Source organism: Anoplopoma fimbria, chromosome 16, assembly GCF_027596085.1.
Source record: "Anoplopoma fimbria isolate UVic2021 breed Golden Eagle Sablefish chromosome 16, Afim_UVic_2022, whole genome shotgun sequence".
Classification (NCBI taxonomy): domain Eukaryota; kingdom Metazoa; phylum Chordata; class Actinopteri; order Perciformes; family Anoplopomatidae; genus Anoplopoma; species Anoplopoma fimbria.
Genome location: NC_072464.1, coordinates 6,469,194 through 6,483,603, shown reverse-complemented (window position 1 = coordinate 6,483,603; position 14,410 = coordinate 6,469,194).

The following is a 14,410-nucleotide window of genomic DNA, read 5'->3' as shown; positions in this document are numbered from 1 at the left end:
GACACAAATAGAGACACATATTGTAACAATGGATTTGGTAAAATTCCTTCAATAAAATGTTTCTTTAATCAGATATCCATTAAGTTTAACTTTTAACTCGATAGACATCTTGGAAGTTGAAAAAAAACAGATGTTTTTGTCATTTTGTTGAATGAAAATGAAAAAGGTATTTTGGGGTCATTTTGGCCCCATGGAAACGACCACAAAATAGAGTGAAGACACCTGTGGGAAGTGTCATAGATTATTTTTTTAATTGGTCTCAAACGTAATTGCAAGACAATTAGCTTATTTCTGATTACTAGAAATAAGCTAGCTTGCTAGCGCATCCTCGGTTCCTGTTCCTCCATCCAGGCTTCTAGTAGACTACTTTGCCAGGAGGAGAGCCGTTGGCAGCTCCAGAGAGCTCTAGAGATACACCTTCAGTTAGCACTCAGACAGTTTACTGATCCCAGATTCCCTGTTGAATCAAAAAAACATTGCACGCTGACTTTACACAGGTCAGACTCAGTGCTACTGCTGGCCATTATCCCACTGTAGTTTGTTGTCATGTTTTATTTTGAAAGTCAGTGTCTTTTACCTCTCCTACCTGTTTTCAATCTCATCTGCATTTCATTAATTAAATAATGTTTTATAAAGTTTGTGTTCTTTCCGTCTTTCAGTTGTCAGGTTTTCATTTGTCCTTCTTTTCCTTGTTGGATTCCCTGCCTGTGTTCATCATGCCATGCATGTTTGTTTTCAGTCAAGCATTTTAGTATTTTTCCTTTGTATTTTGTATTGCATCAGTCTGTTCCCTCAGTTTTTGTTGCCAGTCAGTAATGTTTTTGGCACCAGCTTCTGTTATTAACGCTCGCTTATGTTCAATTCAACCTGCCTGCCTGGTGCTCTGCATTTGGGTCCTCTCTGAACTATGAAACTATGACAGGTTTGGTTGTGTGAGAGTTTGCAAAAGGATGATTATTGATTATTTTAGGAGTTGAAGTATTTCTTTCACGTGCCAATACAGGTGTTACAGCTACTTCATATCAAAAGGTGTGTGTGTGTGTGTGTGTGTGTGTGTGTGTGCGTGTGCGTGTGTGTGTGTAAAATGTGGCACACCTACATCAGAATCAGGCACCGCCGTTACGTCGTGTCTGTTTTATTCAGGAGTTTTGACCTTCTGTTCAAAGATTTAACAAATGGCTCAGTGGAGTTCACAGCCTGACAGCATACGAGTGTCCAACAGAGCGTGATGCATATTTAACAGGATCCACCAGCCAGCAACATCTCTGCTATAAACTACACTCTCGTTGAGCCGTTCACTCACTCTCAGTTGCAGGTCTGAGTGTGCAGACAGCCTCGATTATACGCACCATTGGACAATCCGCAGCGTATCAGACACTGCTACTAATGATAATGAAGGACGAAGCATTCCTGTCTCCCCTTTTTTCAGGCCCCTTTGCCTAATACTCTTTTAACTTGCAAACGCTCTTGTCACAACACATTTCTCCAGATCAGGCCAGGAGTTGCTCAGAATACATAATTATTCAGTCCCAAGCCTACACGAGCCCCATGCGGCTTTAATGATTGTCACCCCTGTAAGACGTACTGTGTGATTTGAGAATGGACTGTACAGATCTAACCTCAGCTGTAATCTCTCCAATAAGTAGCACTCAACAATCAGACTGCGTCACAGGAGGGCACTGTTACGTTTGCCATCTGATAAAATGATAAATACAGAGGAGTAGGTTTGTGGAGTGATATTGAAGTGAATATTTTACAGAATGTTAAGCTGATATGCTGCATTTGTCTTGGTTTTGTTACATCGACTGCATTTACGTGCATAGAATATTGCATATTTTGCCGATATAGCCAAAAAAGTAATATTTCAACAAAGCCGTTTACATGGCAAATAAAAATGAATATTTCACTTATATTCCTGTTTACACGCAGATGCGCATACTCCGATTATCGTAATTGATGGCGGACTGCGGATTCTGTGCGTACACAGCCTCCCTATTTCATTCCTTCAACTGAGCTCTGGTTGCATTGTGTGCATATCCAAAAACCTGTTGATATCCGAGTCTTTCATAAATCCAACATCTTAACCGGAAAATGCTCCATTCAGACTTAATTCAAAATATCCAAACAGAACAAGCTGTTTACATTTTACATGACTCGTATCAAATTCGGAATATTGTCATATTTGGAATAATAGTGGAATATTAGTGTGCATGTGTAATCAGTCATGTACTATATGTGCCAGCATGTACTGTGTTGATAAATGCAATCACAGTAGGCACCAAATTCACCAAGACTGTAAGGAGTTATGCAGTTTAATATTAATGAATTATGGAAATGTCAAGTTTTAAAGAAACAACAACCGTAGTACAGGAAATTGAAAGACTGACTTTAACCATGGACCAAGTATTAAGCATATCAAGAAATATATCAAGAATCTTTATCCCATCTTTGTTCTTGGAGATTAGACAACATATAAATATTTTAAGTGCAAGATTACAGTGCGGCTAGGAGATGGAGGGGATTATGGCTATTACACTGGAGATGCAGCATTCTGTGCAAACGTTATCAGCCTTGACATTTGTGTGTAAGTGTCAGGGTTTATTATATTCGTTTTTAAACAGTACTAGACACATTTGATCCTCTAATTACCATACATTTGTTCGAGCAATGTTGTGCAATAAGTGCTTACAAAGAACTTTCAGACAATAAAAGTGCGGTAAAAGCCCATATGATGAATGCCAAAAGTGGCAAGCCACGGGTCCATCGCCTATAGATGACATGTTGTCTTTCACCATGTATTTACCAACTTTAGCACAGTTCTTTTCGCTATACAAAAGTAAGAAAGTGGCTTCTTTCTCACAACCGGAAATTAAATTGACATAACGCAGGAAAGGGACATTTATTGTTTTCAAAGGAAGGGGTAGAGTCCAGAATTAACCCACACTAAGAGTTAAACAAATTATTTTATCAAAATGTTAGCAATGGTTTGTCACCACACAGGGAAAAGTCCAGTCTGGGAGACAAGCTGCATCTAAATCTAAAATGATTGAGAGCATGTAATAGATCCGATGTGGGATATTTTCAATTTTTCAAGCTTGAATTATTTCCCTTATCATTTACAGTTGACAAACCTTTGATTCAGTAATTGATACCAAGATTTTCCTTAAACTCAGTTTCTACTTTTTAGTTGTTATCAAAAACATGCTATGTTAGAGCTTATAGTGTTTACTGACTGTTTGCTGCTGTGACAGTGACAAATATTTATATTTTTTCCAAAACCATATCAGATTATTTGTGCCATATTTTGTTTGTGCCTCATATCAATAAGCTTTTCAGCAGTGATTGATATGATGCATTCAGAAGCCTTATAATCTGCAAGCGAGACCTATTTACAACTATGCATTTCTAACTGGCTTAGCTTTGTGCAATCAGTTATGCATGCTAGCACAATTGTCTCATCAAGTCACAGCGCACCCTAACACCCTCGCATAATAATTCTGGCTATCAAATTCAATCCCATACACCGATTATGCAATCAATGAATACTGCATATTAGTCAGTTAAGTAGATAAGATACTTAGACCATCATAAGGACCATCAGTTATGGAGATGGATAGTACAGTAAAGACACTGGCACTTTTGACAGATGTCATAACTTGTTGCTCTCAGAAACCACCTGAAGATGAATGGCCCCTGTTGTAGATGCTTAATGGGAGACCTGCTGTTGTTGCCTTCCTGTACCGGCACTGACCTTGAGCAAACGAAGCCCTATGGACTGATCCACTTCAATTAGCTAATGTTTGTTGATGCTATTTCACTCTGCTGTGTCACTAGAGAAGTACCCCGCGTTGATATGGTTAAGCGAATAGGCCAAGCTCATTAAAATTATAAACTGGACACTATGGAATCGTACGATGAGCCTCATTCATTGTATTTTAAGAGCATCATAACAGCCCATCACGGCACAGGCAAGACTTTTTAGTGGCGTTACTCCACAGAACAAGTCTAGTCGTTTTAAGTATTGCCAATGGTCCGTGGTTGTTGTGTAGCCTGATAATCACACTGAACTGACACTGACTTGCTGAAGAAAATGTGAGATGTAAGTAGAAATTCAGATGTCTGGGCAGAGGTTAGGACTTGAGCAGGCTGCATCCCCATGTGTAAAGTACCACTAAGGCCACGGTGTAAATACAAACTCCGCATTGACACACTCAAAGGCAAAATGGCTGCTGTCATGGCGACAGGTGAAACGGGATAACTGTAATTGTACAAATGGGGATAACGGCAATATTTCCGTAGCATCTTTCCTTGAAGGCGTTTGTGATGTTGCAGTTGGCTATACACACAGGAAGCTGTGTAAAGATTTAGTCAAACCAGCATGTTAAATGGCAATATTTCAAATGGCAACATTTTTCAGCGAAACCAATTAATTTCATTAGAATTGCCTCAATCCATTGGATTTTCTCAGTGTGGAGCTTGGTGTATTTTTTTTTTACTGTGCCAAGTTCAACTTTTGTAAACTTTGACTTGCAGATTTGGACCAATGGGCAATAGCAAACCATCTTGAGAGTGCTGACCTTTTTAAGCAACAGAGCCTCTAGAAGCAATCTAGAAATGCTTATTAGCTGTATTGCACCGTCCACTTTTGTCTGTATATAAGCTGCTCAACCATAGAGGAATGGTTTGCAGGCGATTATGAGACAGAGATGGATGGTACAGTTTTGAATAAACTGTGTGAGCTTATTGACCGAACAATAGCGACCAAGCTAGAGGGAGAACGTTTTTTTCTCCCTCTTCAATAACTCTTAATTAAATGGAATGCTGTACAAAAGAGGTGTTCAGTTGATGTACGAACAGCTGTTTAACACTGAATATTCAAAGCGAACTGACTATTCTGAATTGCCATTGTCACTGACTGAATCAGCAGCTCGTTGCAGTGGAGCTCCCTTAACCAGTGACTGAAAGCACTGTCGTGCCGTGACACACATACAGGGGTTTCTCATTAAAAGCAGATTAAAACACCGAAGTGAAACACAGAAATCATAATAAATTCAAACTGCTGCAAATAAATGGCAGCTAAGCTATTTGCCTTATAAACAATGTATGACGAGTTATGTACTGAACAGACTGAATATACTACTGAACTGAATGGCTTAGTCGGAGAATAGACTTGTTGTTGAAATTGTGAAATGTAATGGTAATACTGTATATAAATATCATTATAATATAATAATGGTAATGATCATTACCATTACGGTAATGTTGAGTTAATGGTGTGTAAATATTTATATTATTGTGTACCTTTTTATTTTGATGCTTTGGCAACATTGTTTTTTCTGAAACTCTTATGCCTATTTAGGCCACTTTGAATTGAATTGCCTTCAAACCTTTAAACTGAAATGAGAGCAACAACTCCAATCGGCGAAGTGAATCGTACACAGCACAGAGGAAATAGAAATAATCTCAGTGAAACATGGCAAAAACGCCTGGATAAATTTCACTATGGCACTTTCTGGTTAAAACCTGACAGCTTTTGCACCTCTGCACAGCTAGCCAATCGCTGTGTGAGGTGTTTGTGTAAGATTGACAACACTGAAAAGTTTCTTAAATTGTCGGAAACAGATCCTGTTTCTGTCCTCGGATCCGATAAACACTTTGTATGTAGCGTACTGACGTCCCGATACCCAAGTGTCGATGAAAATTCACATGTTAGGCACCCTCGAAGAAAATCCACTTAACAACTTTTCAGGCATAAAGTGGAACTTTTCTAATAAGGTGTGAAACAAATCTGTAGAAGTCACCTTGTGACATGTAAACACTGAGGGGAAAAATAGAACCTCCTCAAACACCTCACCGCTTTTCTCTTTCTCCATGCTCTTTTATCCATCTAGTGTTATGGCAAGCCATCTCAGCTCCATGAGCTGCTTCTTTCAACCCCCAGCAGCCTTTCATCTCGCCTGGTAAAGGGAGTGCTCCCATGTTTATCCCTGATCCAAGGAGTTTGAAGAGTCAGGGTACAGCACAGGGGTATAAGGGGAGGAGGATGCACAGCCGCAGACAAAGAGCCGGGTAGATCTGAAGGCAGTCTTTAACTGACAAAGGCCCCAGCTTACCGCATATCTGTGACATTAAGGATTAGCGGCTGAGAGACAGTGCTCTGCCTGCTCTTGTTAATCTCTCCCCTACCAACATCATTCACTCAACCTCACTCTCTCCGTCTCCCTCTCTCTCACCAGACGCTTCCTTTGCCCCAACTTTAATTAGTTTTAGCACGGATTGAAGGAAAAGTTGGTGCTTTCTTCAGGTGATAAAACAGTAACTGGCACTGAGCTTAGTCAGGGTTAACAGAGTCGAGGTCAAGTGTGGACTCCTGGGAGTTTTGATCAGGCTGCAGAGAAAAGGACTGAGGGGGAAACCAGAGGCTAAGAAAAAAGTGGATAAGGACTGACTGAAATTGGTTGTCTTCCATTTTATGTCTGTGTCATTGTGTTGCCATGGTACATTGACGTAGCAGCCATTTCTGTCCAATATAATCACAAAAGTGTATTTTTTTTTTACCATTTTTGCAAATGGTTTTGCTGGTAAACTACAATTCTTTAGACTCTAAGTGCTTGAAACATTGCAGTAACTGTAATGATTTTATACAAAAAAATACGTTTAACTTATTGTTTCACTTTGAAGGTCCTGCTCAACAAGATGAGTTATGTTTTTTGATGAAATAGCCATCTGGACATAGCTCCCTATTCATTAATTATGCAAAGGAGTGCTAATCAGAAATAATGGGCTTCTTAATTACAGTCCCAACAACAAAACTAGAACAGGTGACCAGAATCTGCTCGGCACCTGGACATTCCACCACATGCAGTTTGCTCGAACATTCTGCAAATTGACATAATGAGGTTGACAAACTGTCAGCGGTTAATGAATGGCATTGAAAATCAAGCTAATTGTCTCTCACAGGTGTCCTCAGGGTGATGCATTTCATCTTATCAAGGTGTCACTTTCTTAGTAAAACCTGGCATCAGCAAGCGCATGTCATTTAAATGCTACCCTAAGCAGTGCTGCCATCACACCTTCTTTTGTATTGTATTACCAGCAGTATTGTTGTTTACTGAGCGGCAAGAAACAGTCATTCTATGACTGTTGAGAAAGGTCCAATCACATGTACCTTTTTTGGCTTTTTTCTAACCTTAAAGGTACAGTGTATAGGATTTGGTGGCAGCAGTGTGGTTGTAGGTTGCAACCAACTGAATACCCCTCAGCACACTCCTCCATTTCAAAGACTTCAGTAACCTGGGACGCCGAATGCAAATGCCTGGTAACGCCATTTGCCTCGCTCAGAGGTCGTCGTTACAATAAAAAAATACTACCTTAAAAGTAGTGTAAGTCCGACAGCTGCTTACCGTACCCATTTTTTGCAATCTGCTGCTCAGGTTACATCAATTTCACAAGTGTGTCGGAGAACTACGGTGGCCTTCAGGGAAACGCAACAATATGAAAATCTAGAGCCAGTGTTTGGTATGACCCTTTTGGGCTGCTGTGGAAAAAGGTCTTAGTTTCAGGTGATTATAAAGTGATAAAAACATAATTTTGAATTTTAAATGCCAATTGGGCTAAAACATCCCCTGAAAGGCTACACACTGGCCCTTTTAATGGATATAGTCACACGTGGTCAGACCTTCCATGCTTTGTATTCAAAGAGAATTATTAGTTAATTTGTAGTACAGAGTAGTAGTAGTTCTTAACTCATGTTCTTTTATACATGCACATACATACAATACATAAATAAGCAGTGTATGCACATATGCAAGCTCATATTGTACCAATACACATTTGGGCAAAATATCTGGGAAAGTAATAGTTTTAGGACTCATTAGGGCAGATAGGTAATAAGGGTTGACAAACACTTAAGAAAGAATTAAGCCTCATGATCAGCTTCATTGAGCAATGGAATAGTCCGTCTTTTGATTTGTAATTGCAGCCTTGTGCTACTTAATGTGTTTTGCTTTCCCCACACAGGACATGCCACACACACAGCTTACAGAACTGCAACAAATAACACCGGAGGAACTGCAATTAATTAAGACTCATTTTAATTTGTGACCCTCAGCGTGGGTGGGGAAAGCATTAATAGTGTTGATAGTATTAGAGAAACTGTAGCAGTGGCCACTCTTGTGGTTTCCCTCTTGAGACCTGGGCAGCCAAGTGCTACTGTCTCACAGAGTGGATGAGGTAATCCTTCAAATACTGGCTGAAGACATACCTAGGTGGATTTGAAGTCACAGTGGACCTTTAAATGAATTTCGCGCACAGCTTAGAAGAGAAGCTTTTTTGACAAGTAGGGATTTCAACAAGTAATTGTTAAACTCAAAGATTTAATTGTCTAAAAGTTGTAATAAAACTCAATCAGACTTTTCAAAAAAAGGAGCTATTATTTTTGTTCTCTTTTCATAATACTTCAAATAAATGCATGATGCAAAGTGGCCTTTTCATAGCCTCTGTATTACATATTTCATAGTGAGTTCTTGCTTTCGACACAACCTCATAGAACTCATGTTTTATTCCAACAAATCATTTTCATGCTCACTAATATAAAAAATATGTACTATGATCTGTCCAATATTTTTTAGCATGTGGGTCACTCATTACATTACATTACAGTCATTTAGCAGACGCTTTTATCCAAAGCGACTTACAGTCAGTAGTATGTTACTTATCATTCACCCATTCACACACTGATGACAGGCTACCATCAAGGTGCCACCATCAGACTCTAACTAACATTCATGCAACATCCAGTCCACACCGATGGCAAGCCTTCGGGAGCAACTTGGGGTTAAGTGTCTTGCCCAAGGACACATCGACTGCCGAAGCCGAGTATCGAACCACCGATCCTCTGAATGGACTACCTTGCTCTCCACTACGCCACAGCCGCCCCACTCCAAAGCAGTGGTATCTAAACATGTCCATGCCAAGGCCAAAACATTATGCCAATAATGTCAGACTGAATGACCAAATGACATTGGAAAGGTTATCAAACTTTACCCAAGCATTATAAATTGTTACTACTTACTGAAACACATACATTTTTCAGACACACAAAATTTGTATAAATAAAAAAAGTCTTAAACCAGCTAGTCGTCACTAAGAACCTATGATGGACTTGAAACACAAATCGGATGATGGACCAATCCAATCTCAAAGTTGAGCGAATGCACTCATTTCTGGTCATCACTAGTCAGCTGAACAATTGACTGACATAAATTAGTACCAATGCCAGGTCTTGGCAGGTCTGAGGCCATCTGGGCTGTTGCATCAGCATTGTTCATGAGGACTATAAATGGGCTCGAGGTAGACTTCAGACAGGTTGTAGAAGGGCAAATTGTAGGATTGATGATCATTTTAGTAGCTTAAACATCAGCGTCTGGGGTTATCTGTGTTCCAGAACACCTATTAAAAATGCAGTTTTAAGTAAAACGCTACTGATTACTACTAAGGGAGCATTAGTGCAGTGTGATAGTATAATTATTTCGCTTCTTTATGCGGCACGTGACCAGAATGAAATTATGGATACACTCTGTCCAAGCTGCAGAACAGCAACAAATAGTAGCTCACTTTTCCTTCCTTCAAATGCTTCATGGAGATTTGATGTCCAAGAAATAGATTTTTGAATCTAAATTTAAAAAAATAAAAGCATTAACATGTCCTTTTTTTTTTTTTTTTTTTTTTTTTTTTTTTTTTACAACAAATATGCATTTATTTTATGATAAGAGCGTCTTACAGCTCACCTTTCACGTTAATGTTAATGGGAAATAATCAAGCTTGTGAGAATTCAGAGACTCTAGGCTCTTGGTCTTTCTCTATGCTGTGACAAAGCCATCCTATCAATCTGTGTCCCACTGCCAGTGCACAGCTAATTGAGTGTCACTTTGAATATCACAGCTTGCTATCTCCTTAGAAGAAAACTCCTAGACAAGGAGGGAGTGCAGAATGGGGAGTCATTGTACTCCTGCATCATGCACATCATCAATCTTGATTTTAGAGCTTAAGCGGAGGTGAAGGGAGACACTGACTATGATTTTAGACTGCTTTTTTCACCTCAATGTCATCAGAGATGAGCCCCGCTTTATAGTAAATAATCTTTATGTTAATCCCTGACACGTTGTGTTTGCATGATATCTAGAGAGACCAGTATTGAACAAGATTGCAATAAAAGATCAAAACCTCAAAAGTCTGAGGTGATAAGGCTTAATCATGACTTGTTCATGGCATGTCTCCTGATCTCAATAGCCTCCTCTTATTCTTACTGCCTGTGTAGTTTCGATTGTGCTGCATTAGCATGTTATTGTCTCTCCGTGATCCATTGGCATTCACACACTGCTTTCACGCCATGGTTGATTTCTCATCCAGATTAAGCATCTCTATATCCTGATCACAAATATCCCTGCACAGATGAATCATGAACCAGAGAATTTTAAATATTACCCATGAAAGAAACATTACCACAAAATGATTGCCATGCCCTAGGAATGGACTAGAATAAATGGGGCTTTGGTTGCAGGACCTGAGATATTTATCTTTATATGTAAGCAGTTTTGAAATTAAATAATGATCAGCTAATGGTTAACAAACATTCATTTTAATGTACTGTATTCTATTTACTTGTAACTGTATTATCACTTGAACTACCCAAACAGTGTTACGAAATGGCCACAGCCAAAATTAATCAGACATCTATTGTGTCACAGAATAATTAAAGGGTCATTGTGTAGCATTTAGAGATTAAATTATATCGGCAGCAGTTGATTATAATATTAAATACTATGTTTTTATTAGTGTACAATCACCTGAAAATCAGATTTGTTGTGTTATGGTAATCTTAGAACGAGCCATTTATATTTATATTTATATATTATATTTACATATTGAGCAAGTTCTATTCATGGACTCCTCCATGTTGCACCGCCATGTTTCTACAGAATGGACAAACCATTGGCTGACTCAAGATGCACCCATTTGTTTTCCTACATGCTTTGCACATAGGAGAAGTGTCTGCTGGTTTCAATTTGCAACCTCACTGCATATAGATGCCACCAAATCCTTAATACTGTCCCTTGATAGTCAAGATGATATGACTAATCAATTTTTAACTCTTTCATATCACATCCCTAGTCATATTGTGCATGTCTTAAACAATATATGCAAAAAGAAATACACAATCATCAATCTTCTTCGGATTGATCTATCCTATTAATCTTTTCTCCCTATTAAACTAAATAGGAAGTGTGCTTATGTAAGCTTGGATTGACCAATTACAACCAATAACTTCACGAAATCCACCTCTAAATCAATGTGCCACTTTGGGTGACAAGGGAGATGTGTGGAGCACTTCATTTAAGCCCGCCCACTTTATAGTAGTCCAATCAAATGCAAAAGATATGATTCAAATGCCTCTTGTAACTGTAAATGGCTCGAATTTTGAGTTTAACAAGGGAATGAGTCACAGTACAGATGCTTAAGTACTTCTGTTTCCCTAGGACTGTAAATAACTAACAATATGTTGGGACCAAGTATGAAGTGTGGACTGGTAGCAGGAGAGGTGCCACTTCGTCTCCGGGGCACTGTCAAGGTGCACTTGAGCAAGGCACTGAACCCCCAAAACTCACCGGGCACAACAGTATGGCCGACCCTGCACTTGACCCCTCTAAAAGTGCATGTGTGTGGTGTGGTATCTAAGAGCGATATGCAGAAGATACATTTCAGCTGTGTTGTGTGAATTTGCCTTGTGTAAAATGTATTTATTAATTGATCATCTTTCTTTCTTTCTTACCAATAAACGTCTTTAAGAATTTTCCAAGTGTATCTTTTCTTCAGAACAACTTTCACTTAGAGCACTTAGACTGTACTCATACTTGTACTATTCTTATTAATGTTCCAGCAGTTAGTTATTTTAATTTTTTTATTTATTTTTTATAGCTGTTGGAAATTTTAATAAGCATTATCTAAAAAAAGCTGAATCATTTTTTTATTCAGTACATTTTTATGATGGCATTCATATTTTGTATTTTGTCTGTAAAGCTTTCAATTCTTATTAATTGAATGTTTCCTTGGGGCAAAAGCGGGGAAACTGATGGTTGACAGCTTTCCAGCATGTGCCTGCAGTAACACATATTTATCCAACACAGTGTGTTGCCAGATGATGTGGAGTAATCCAACAAATTTGTTGCAACACAATCTGTTTTTTGGTTGGAGCCCTCTGTGTGGCACCACCAAATACACAACAGCAGTGGTCTCACTGGAACGAAGGTGTAGCTTGCTTTTTCCTGCTGTGCCACATGTGTGGTCTGAGCACAGCCGTAGATTAGCTGAATGATCTTGGGTGACAAAGAGAGACTGTTGTCTCATCTGTTGAGCATGAACACTCTAAACACAAGTGCTCTTCAGAGGACACTGGGCTTTCCCAGTCTGACTTTTGCTGAAAAAGCATACACTCCTACCCGATAGGATGAATACCACTATCTTGAACAAGCCAAGGCTGTTGATACAATGAAGTCAGCACACTTGTTCTCACTAGCATATGGCTGATGACTAACAAGTTGGTAACTGAAGTTAACCTAGAGGATTTAAGGTGCGATGATGTAACTGGACAAAGCAGAGTGTATAGCAGTCAGTCATTGCTGTGTTATTATATTATAAAATGTTAAAATATAAGAAAACTTAGATCATAGATGGTGATTTATACACACTATTAGAGAATATTGAAAAAAAATAACGCACTGTACTGCAATTCTTTAATTCTATTGATGTTATCTTTGATTTGTACCACCAATGATGATGATCAGCTGCGGTGTGCTCCACAACTGACGGCAAGTGTCAGAAGGCCGGCCCTCTCCTCGAGGAGGTGCAGTCCGGGGTCGGAGAATGTGGTGGTTGGTGAACTATTGAGCAGAATCTGATTTGTCATTTGAGTCAGATTATATCTTTTACAATTGAAAGGTGCGTGTGGAAATAATTTCTACTCCATGTTCATGTGTAGAAGGTAACCATAGCAGCATAAACAAATGTGGCTTAGGTGAAGACGCAACCGTACTCGGGTATGAAACAGCAACTATAGCGTTACAGCTGAACGGAGGGGTGGGTATTACACAGGCACAGCAGCAATTGTACCTGATATAAAAACTCCTTAACAGTATGTGGTCTTAACAAAAAATAAGTTATCATCAATGCTGCTTCAAGATCTCACACAAGCAACTCTTCTAAGCAAATGAGTTAAGGTTGTTAAAGCCTGCTAACCACAAGATTGTGTGATCCAAATGTGGTAGTGTGAATTTAAGAGCTAAAGTACGATTATATTTACAAGATCCATCAAAAAATCATGGATGTAAACATAAATGATTATTTTATGTAATCAATCAAGAGAAGTAGAAGAATTTTGAACCTGTGAGGAAAACGAGAGAGGACAGTGAGAAAAGTGAATCTTCTAATCGTGAGGGTTGGCAAGTCTGCCTATGGAGTTTAATGGTAAGCTAGCAAGCTTGTTAGCTTAGCTTCAGTTGCTATAACAGGATGTTCACACAGTTTAACAGCAACACAGCTAATGAGCTAGAACAGCTTCCTCTAGTTTGGGCACTCCGGCTCTCAGTCTCTTCAAAGATCACTACTGTCAAGAAGACTTACTTTTCAACGGTAAAGTTTCCCTAACTATATCTTCTGGTGGTCGCTCAAAGTCAATATAGGACAATATATATTAATTCCACACCTCACTTAAGTTATCTTCCTCATGCCCACAGGCCAATTCATGAATTGGTGGAGGACATATAAACTCTTATGTAAGAGTATACATGGATGACATTTGACATCACGCAAATCAAAGCCTTATCTCTTAAGCCATTATTCACGTGAATGGGTAACCGTCACACACACACACACACACACACACATGCACACATTTGATAACATCTTATTAGCTTAAGAGTGCCTCCCACTTTGCCTGTAATTAATGCAACAGCACTTGGAAGGGAAGTAGTCCTGTTAAAGCAGAATCTTCTGCACCATTTAACTGGATAATGGCAGAGATTTTTATGATGTTTTTATTAAAGGGCGACCTTGGCTTTCAAGGTGTTGGCAGCTGCCGTAGTCAGTGGAGATAAGAACTGACCAAATAACCCGTGGTGTCAACTTTGTTTTGATGGAGCTAATGACTCAGAAAATCCAGAGTTGCCCCACTTTGTTTAGTCTACTTCACACAGACATGAAAATACACACAACCAACAAATACTACTACTCCGCCTCATACAATATAGAGCAGCATGTATCCCTGAGAGTTTTTAAAGGGTTCAAGCTTTGAATCATCCAAATAGGGACAAGGGCGCCCACATTTTGAAAGTGCTGCACTCGGTTGTTCACACCA